The following is a 9226-nucleotide window of genomic DNA, read 5'->3' on the forward strand; positions in this document are numbered from 1 at the left end:
CACATTTATGGGCCGGAGTCATGGTCCAGGCAGCGCTGGCTGGACGGAGTGTTTGGCACGAGCACGGCCGGGGTCACGGGTGGCTGTAAATTGTCACCCAAACGTGAGGAAGCCAAAGCTGCTCCGGAGTCAGCACCAGGACGCAGGGCATGGCCATGCACAGGGGTGTGCGCGGACACACGGAGCTGTGCATGGACACACGGAGCTGTGCACGGACACACGGAGCTGTGCGTGGACACAAGAACTGTGCACGGACACACGGAGCTGTGCATGGACACATGGAGCTGTGCGTGGACACACGGAGCTGTGCACGGACACACGGAGCTGTGCACACATACACAGAGGTGTGCACGGACACACGGAGCTGTGCATGGACACACGGAGCTGTGCACACATACACAGAGGTGTGCACGGACACACGGAGCTGTGCACGGACACACAGAGCTGTGCACACATACACAGAGGTGTGCATGGACACACGGAGCTGTGCACGGACACACGGAGCTGTGCACACATACACAGAGGTGTGCATGGACACACGGAGCTGTGCACGGACACACAGAGCTGTGCACACATACACAGAGGTGTGCACGGACACACAGAGCTGTGCACACTCACACACATGTGCTTGCACCCTCTCCACGGCCCTAAACCTCCGCCGACAAGCAGGCAGACGGTAGCAAAGCTCAGATGAAGTGCAGACAAGTGTCCGTGTCCCCAGCCTAATCACTCAATCTCCACGGCAGCTGACACGCTGCATTATCAAAATCTGTGGAAGTGCACGCTCGGGCTGGGCTTTGGAGCTGAGCGATGTCTTTGTCAGCTCCACATTTAACCCAAACGCGCGTCTGTTCCCCTGCCACGCTCTGTGCATCAGGAATCAGCGGCTGTACAAGGCGGGGTTGTGGCGCTGGCCCAGCATCGCAGATCGAAGCCTTTATCCAGCTCGGTGGCGGATCTGGGGGGTCCATGAGTGGCCACAGCTGGGGACGTCCCTCTGGTCCCCTGTGCCACCACGGTGGGGACTCGCGGGACGGACCATGGCACCGCGTGTGCCCCTCGGCGCCGGCATCACCCACGGCAGACACGGGCAGCGAGGACACAGAGCTGCTCTTGCCAAAGCTACAAACCCAGGGATAAATGGAAGTGGAAATAAGGGGAACTCCGAAGAGCTTTACCCAGAATACACTGAGGGATTTTTTTCTCAATCACAAAAGTTCAGCTTTAAAAGAAGGAAAAGCTGCAAGTGTCCAGTAAGCTGGAACTTAATGGTGCAGGAGACCGAGTTCACTCCCTTTGGGCATCCTCCCTCCTTACCGTCCACCTGTTCCTTGGACATGAGGCAGCATGACAAAATATTTTAGAATAAAAACTTCAGGAAACACTGTACTGCAGAAAGCGGCCTTCTGCTGCTGCTAAAAATTCAAAACATTCTTGGGCTTTAAGCAGATTACAGATGAAGGTGAATAAATATTGAGACAGATGCATCTTCAGTATCTTTCCAGTAGTTAAACATGCATTTCGTATGTATGGACTTTAACGAGTGCTCAGAGATTCTGACCCGCTGGTATGGATTACTGTGAGAGAACCTGCCAGGCCCACATCATTGTTTCAGACAAGTCCATGATGCAAATTGGCAGACAAAGCAGTGAGCAGTCAATACAGATTACAATTAAGTCTCTCCTCTTGTCCACAACCAGGGGCCCTGCATTGATCGGATCGCGAACGCCGGGAACCTGGGCTGTGCCCAAACCGGCGGGAGGGAGCAGGAGCCTGTGCCAGCGCCGGAGGATTCGGCATCGGCAGCAGCCGGTCCCCAGCCCGGCAGGGAGCGTCAGTGCTGGGTAATAGACACCCTAAGAAATCCGGCAAGAGGAGCGTAGAAGGGGACAAAGCTGTGGTTTAACACAAGTTGAAGATTAAACACACATCTAAGCGTGTCCTGTACTTCCAGCTACGCAGCAATTGGCACAAACATCTACCGGTATTTTTCTCTCCGCTTCCATCGTTTTCCAAGATGACCCCGCTCACACCCGTGCTTTGCCTTTTCCACCAGCGGTCACCTCAGTGGCATTTTTGCCATCACCAACAGGGGAGTGGGGCTTGTTGGTGCTGACCTGCACCCATGGGTGCTGGGAGGGCACCCACACGTCGCTGCGGGCGCAGGGAGGGTTTGCTCAGCCCGTGTCCACCGGCGAGGGGACCCTGGTACCTGGTACCAGCCCTGCCCTGAGCAATGGCCATTTCAGGGGCTTCAATTAGCAACCGGCCCATAGCACAGCATATACTTACAAAAACCTGCTTGAACGCTTAATGAGGGCCTTCATAAAAATCAAAGTTTGCGCTTTGTAATTTGTCTCAGAGAATGAAAAGCTATTTTTCTTGGGTCACTCGTTTCCTACGAGTGCTTTGCGTGGCTGTCATTTCAGCCGCAGTTCACCGTCCACCTCTCACCGCGTCGCCAGCTGAACGAACGGCAAATACGTCCTGTGTCGGGACACCCCGAGTGCGGCCCGGCTTTGGGTGCCACTGGAAATTAAATCCCTTGGTGCTCAGTGTTTCTGGAAACACAGCTAAGGATGTGGCATCAGTCACATTTGTTTTGCAGGGAGGCAAAGGGATTTGGTTTAATGATTTCTTGTTTCAGTTCTGCGGAGGATCCGAGGTGTCTTGTAGAGCCGCGATAGCAGATTTCCTCCTGCTGCAGAATTACCCAGAAATGCAAATATCCCTATCAGTCAGGATCCAGAGCAGCAAACCGCAGCCCTGAGTGACCCCCAGCCCTCCTGCTCGCTCCCTCGACCTCTGCTGCATTTTCTTCTCAAAATAATTTATTAGATAGAGGCTGCAAGAAATAATCTTTATTTTTTTCCATTCGCGTTCACATGCAAATGAATTCCTACTAACTTATTTTCTTCATTTCCCAATTGTCATGCAAAACTCCTCTCTCTGAACTGCATCTCCTCTCGACTTTTTTCTTCTCCCGGAGGAAATTCCCTCTATTACGGCCAAGGGCAAAGCTTGGGTGCGTCGCTGGTGTTTCAGCAAAAGGCCACAAGCCTTTCTCACCCCGGTGGGGTGGGCAGGAGGAGCACAGTGCCCCCCGCAGCTGAGAAAACGGGGGGCTGCAGGGGTTGCAAGACTTGCACAAACGTCTGCAACGAGAGGGGGCTGCCCAGGAGCCAGGTCCAGCCTAAAAGCAATCTTAAGCTCCAGCCTTTGGCATTGTGCAACATCTGGACTTAAAGCAGTGGGGAGGCAGGGTTTTGGGGCGCTGGCACAGCTGGGTCTAAGTGACAGACGCCGGTCCCGGGCACCCCACGGTGCGCTCGGCCATCCCTGCTCCTCGCTGCTCCGCACCAGCCTTGGAGCGAGTCTGGGACTTGATTTTCTCAGCCTGGAGGCACAACCGGCACCGGCCAAAGACACTCGTCCCTTGATTTGCACAGGCAAACAAGCATGCGTCGCTGAAAGGTTTGGGGATCAAAATGGAAAATAGTAAATCACTGTTCCTTTCCTATTTCACAGAAACGACCTGTATTGTGTCTTTTGGCAGTTTTTTCCCCCGTTAGCTGTCCTTGTTGCCGCTGGGAGCTGGGAAGCTCCTGCTTTTGCTGGGGGTTGGTTTGCTGCTGCGTTGGCCTCTGGCTGGGGCTTCCCCGGCGGTCGGCGCCCCCCCCGTGGGCTCTCCCCACGTCCACCCGCGGGGAGAAACCGACCCGGCCAGGGCAAGAAAAACAGGTGAGAAGAGATCACAACGGGCGATGTTGTGCGTGTCGAGCTAAACCTCGCGCAGGAGCCCCCGCAGCACCGCGGCCTTTGTTCGTGCTCCCTCGCCCCCGGAGCCGCCCGCCTCCCGCTCCCAGGCAAGGCTTTGAATGTTGATGCCTTTCTTTGCATTGACCAGAGTTTATCACATATCTCTGGTTGGGATCCTGCCTAGCTTAGCATAAGACAAAAATGGGGAAAGGCAAAAAAAAAAAGTCGGCTGAATAATAGGACGGATTTGTAGCAGCTGAGGATTTGCATTCAAATGTTCGCCAGCCTCCTCTGAGCTCGAGTTTTATCATGTCTTTACAGCCAACAGCTTGTTTATGAATAAAAAATGTGGCATGAAACCAGAGGAGTGAGTTGTCTTTGTTTTGTCAAGTGTGCGCAGACAAAATGCTCCCTCCTCACAAGTCTTCACTTCAGACAAGTCTGGTGGGACGGGGCAGCTGGCCGGGCCGCTACCTGCGCGTTGCCATGGCCGGCGGCACCGCGGCCGCGCTCCATATGCATGAGCCCGCGCGGACCCGCCGGGCGCCTATGCAAAGCAGCCCTTGCTTTGACAGGCAGCCACTTTATTAACTCATTAAGCTCATCTTGTTCCTTTAAATGCAGTATAATTACAAATAAAGCTGTCACACTTTGTTTGCAGTTATATAATTTAGCTAAGTGCCGCCACGACCTGGGCTTCGAGGAGGGGAGGGGGTTACAAGCCGGGGCTGCCGCGGGGCGGAGGGAAGTTTGAGGCCGTTCTCGATGTGGCTGTGCCGGCGGGGACGGGTCTGGATGGGCAAACCTGCAATAACCCCATCGGGTGCGTTGGCACAAGGAGCATCCTGCTGGAAAGGGAGAGAGGGCCGCGCGGTGCGTCTGCGGCTCGTTGGTCGGCGATTAGAAAAGCTCTGGCGCCATGTTCAGATCAAACGGGAAAGTCGCCCGCGTCTGTTGTCGCAGCGTCGTGCGGGGGGCGAGGGGCCGGGAGCGGCTGCGTCCCCCGCCGCGGAATGCAGAGCAGGCTGAGAGCGTCATTGGCAGTCAGGACACAGCGCCGGGCTGGGAACCGGAGCGGGAGAGGGGAGGAGAAGCGAAGGAGGTGATGGCATTCGGAGAGCGGGGGGACGGGGGGATAGGGGAGAGGCGGGGAGGAAAACTTGAAGGAAAACGGTGCGAGCCCCCCGCTTCGTCTGCCTTTGGCCGCTGCCACCAACCCACCGGGGGAGCGGGTGCTTGTGCCGGGCAGGGGGAGACCTGCAGCAAGGAGCTGGGGGAGCTGGCAGGGCTGGCAGAGGTTGTATCCCATTGGAAAGCATACCGGGTTGTTGAAGGAAAGACTTTTTTTTGTGATCTCCTTTTGTGAGTGGCAGAAAGGAAGGATAAATATTTATACCGGTGAGAATAAACAAAATGATGCAAGATGGCTTTTTTGACACCTGCTTCGGGTGCAGTTGCCTTCCTTGTCGTTCAGCAATAGTCCTGGCACAGGCCTCTGGCTTGGCTTTCGTGCTCCGTCTCTGTGCACCCAAGTGCAGTGGCAAGTGGGAGAGTATTTTACTGGGGGAGGGAGAAATAGAGGGATCGGGTTTGTGAGGGAGTTCAGCTGCAGACACTGAAAGAAAATTGATGGAAGGTGCACGCAGGTGGAAGCCTCCTTGACTTTGTTACACAGAATGGACCTTCCCGGTGCAGGGGAGGAGCAGGGAGCCTGAGGACATGACACGAGTGGAGGTGACAGGGAGCCCTGCTGGGCTGTGCTGGGGCAGGGAGCTCGGTCCCACCACACAGTGTCCCCAAGAGCTCGGTTCTGCCCTCCCGAGCACAGCAGCAGCACAGGTCGGTATCTTCACCAAGGTTGAACAAATTAGCACCTGATTAATGTCCCAAATGCCTTTGGGCCGGCCAGATAACCCCACGCTGATGGCATTACAAGGTGATGAGTTGGTGCCGGCGGCTGATACGTTCCCAGCAGAGCTGGAGCGGGACCGATGGCCCCATGGTGCGGGACCCAGCGCCCGGCACGTCCCACCGGCCTCCTGCCCCCACCCTCGCTGCTCGTCCCAACACGTCCCAACCCGAACCCCATGCAAACGGGAGAAACGGGGTCCTGCACACCCGTGTCCCGGGCTTGTCACGCACAGCGCACTGTAATAAAGAACAAACCAGTTACAAGTCCTAGCAAGGGAAACAACGGGCCGCGATTCGTTTTCCTGGTTTTGCAGAAACTCCTCTAAGGCCGTGTCCTAGATTTAGCACAGGTTCTGATAAGGCTGAAAGAGATAAGTCCCAGATTGTACTGCTGTGCCCAACAGACTGGTTACATCGTGCTTGATGACACTTCAGCCCCGTTGTCATGACCCCATATAATCCGGCATCCTGGACCATCTGACACACATTTACACTTAACATTTTGTCAGAGACTCTATAAATGAGATCTCTTTGACCTTCAATCCTTGGCTAATTGCTGGTTTCATGTACAAGACTAGCCTAATTTTATGTGATAATTACCTGAAAGTGGCAATACATATGGCATTGCATGTTTGAAATGTCAGAACTGGAAAAATATCAAGTGGCTGGAGTCTTAGGCAAATGGAGGGAGTGGAAGGGTCAGAACAATATATTTTACTGCTCAAATGATGAACAGAGACTATATATCACTATAAACCCTAGTAAATAGTATACATCTGTAATAAATCCTGTGCATAATGTTTGTTGAAGGGGGTTGTGCCCATGTGTGGCTGGATGCTAAGGCAGCCATAAAACAAAAGGAGATCTTGAATTTGCAAGCTGTTAAGTCATTCATTCAGCTTGTTTCTTTGCGCCATGGAGTCACACTCTGTACGTTGTCAAATAATCCTGGATTTCTCATACAGATCTGATCACCTCCCATTGCGGACAGTGCCCAGCGCGGGTACAGGCTGAGCAGCCGGGGTGGGACCCATCGTGGAGGGCGTTTCAATGGAGCTTCTTATGTTTAGGGGAATAAACACCCTGTTGCTGTAGCTGAGGGTGGGTTTACCCGGTTGTTTGGTGCCTGGCGAGGAGGCGGGAGGGGGACGGGGTGTCGGGGAGCAGCAGGTGGGCAGCACCCCAAAAACATCCCACCCTGGGGAGGCTCCCCCGTGGCGTCCCGGGGGCTGCCGGTTCGCTTTGCTGCAAGTGTGATTACGCTGCTTGTTTGCTTAGCAGGGTGTAACCACCAAACAATGTCGCATCCTGTATTTGGATTTAATTAATTGGTTAATAAGATTATCGTTAATGAAAATAAATTAAAATCACTTCAGTAATTAATTCACTGTAAACATTATTGACAACACTTCCTAAATACTGTAAACTCAGATTTAAAGCCCTGGTTAGGAATACTGGGTCGTGGGATCACCGTAATTAGAGGTGAAACAGACCTATTGGGTTATTGAGCATGTCCTCATGGAGGGGCAGGTTATGTGTTCATATATATATAGAATAATTTTAGTTGGAAGAGACCCTCAAGATCAGTCCGCTGTTGGCATTTTTACCTTACCAGCTCTCTGATGCTGCTTTAAATGTGTCAGTGACGCTCCTCTCCAACAGACATTTTCATTAAACTCATGGAAAATACATTTTCAGGTTCTCAGGTGTCCCCTCTGATTGCAGTTTTCTGAGATTTTACAGCCTGTTGTTTGGGATGTGTCTGATCGGTGACTCTGTACCCACTGGCTTTGGGTCCAACTCAAGCAGCCGCATTTGGGCTGCAGCATCATCCCCTTTTCCATCCTCTGCCCTGTCTTGTGGCAGGGGCTGCAGCATCATCCCCTTTTCCATCCTCTACCCCGTCATGTGGCAGGGGCTGCAGCATCATCCCCTTTTCCATCCTCTACCCTGTTTTGTGGCAGGGGCTGCAGCATCATCCCCTTTTCCATCCTCCACCCTGTCTTGTGGCCGTCTGCAGAGTGACAATGCTCGCTGCAAAGAGGCCTCGGTCGCCATGTGTCAGTTACAGTCCTCAAATTGTAGGGTCGGTTTGCAATTAGAGGCAGAGCTAATTGTGCGCTCCCACCCTGCGCAATCAGCGTGGGTGGGAGCTGGGGAAGGGAAGCGCGTGGACACGGCACCGCGCACCTCGCGCGCTGCTAACAAAGCGCATTTTGTAGCCAAACAACAAAATTCAAGGCATTTGCAGAGCATCTTCTCCCTGCGATGTCTCAAGCCCGGCCTCTGTTTTCTCGGTGTAAAAAGCTAATCCTTTTAGAAACATGTAAATTGGGAAACAGAGCCGGTGTCAGCCCGAATCGTGTTTCCTCCCAGGTGTTTGTTAAGATTAAGCGCTTTTTTTTTCCTGTCTTTCTATGCAAACTGATAAGCAGTTGTTTTATCAGATAGTAAAATGGTAAACAGCAGGGTAAACAGGTTGGTACTAATTTTAGTGCGAGAGCTTTAGGGGAACAAGAGGTATTTGAACTTCAGCCTCTTGTGACGGACTCGGTGTGTCTGGACACCCCCCGGTTGCTCATCTCCACTGTAAGAGCGAACAGCAAAGCAGGGCCAGCAAGGACCGATGCACTAGGAAATGCGGTTATCAGGTCCTGGCTTGGTTTTGTTTGCTCGTTAATTAGCAGAGAGCGGCCTGTGCGGGAAGGGCCCGGCGCTCACCACACACACCAGTGCTTCCCCAAGGCCTGGCCGTGCCGGCACCAGCGTCCCAAGGGACCCGGGGATCTCACAGGAAATTTGGGGTGTTTGGTGACTCAGTGGGTGCCGTGGTACGGAGCATGTTCGTGGGTGCAGTGCTGCCCACAGCCAGCGTTGCCATTTCTGTTGTCATTCAGAACCAGCACAGAGCTTCATCCCAGGCTGCGATGCAGCAGGATTTTACCCTGCGGGAGCTTTGCTGTGTCACTTTACACCTTCCAGGTTTTGTTGGGTGAATACGTTTGGCAGAGAGCGGGGCCGAGCTCTGAGCAGAGCAGCCCCGGGCTGTTCGCAGACCCCGGGGACGCGGTGACCCATATTTGCTGGATCAAATCGCTGCGCTCAGCAGAAGTCCTGCTGCTCGAGGCTGTCGGCACACCTGCCTGCCCCAGGGCTGCGCCGAGCAGGGATCCGGCCCAGCGCCCCTACAAACATTTGGGCTGGACTCTCCGAAATGTCCCCAGCCAAGCGCAGACAGGCAGACGTGTCCCTTGCGGGCTGCTCAGGGGTCTGTGCAGTGAGGAGTTGGATTTGGATGGGGACAGCGCTGCCTGGGTTGTCCTTGCAGCCCCACAGGGAGGTGACACGGCACACGCCAGCGGCGGTGCTGGGCAGGAACGGACCCTTTACCCTTCCCCTTCACCCAGCTGCACCAGTCCCCGCTTTGCCCCGTGTGCCCAGGCCTGCGGCTCCATGTGGGCCAGCGTGGTGGGACATGTGCTTGAATCCCACGAGAAACGTGTCGGTGGACATCGCAGAAGTAGTGCTGGTTTAGCTTTTGTTCTAAAGGCCACAG

The sequence above is a fragment of the Streptopelia decaocto genome (genome assembly GCF_964273445.1).
Source record: "Streptopelia decaocto genome assembly, chromosome: 18".
NCBI classification, from domain to species: Eukaryota; Metazoa; Chordata; class Aves; order Columbiformes; family Columbidae; genus Streptopelia; species Streptopelia decaocto.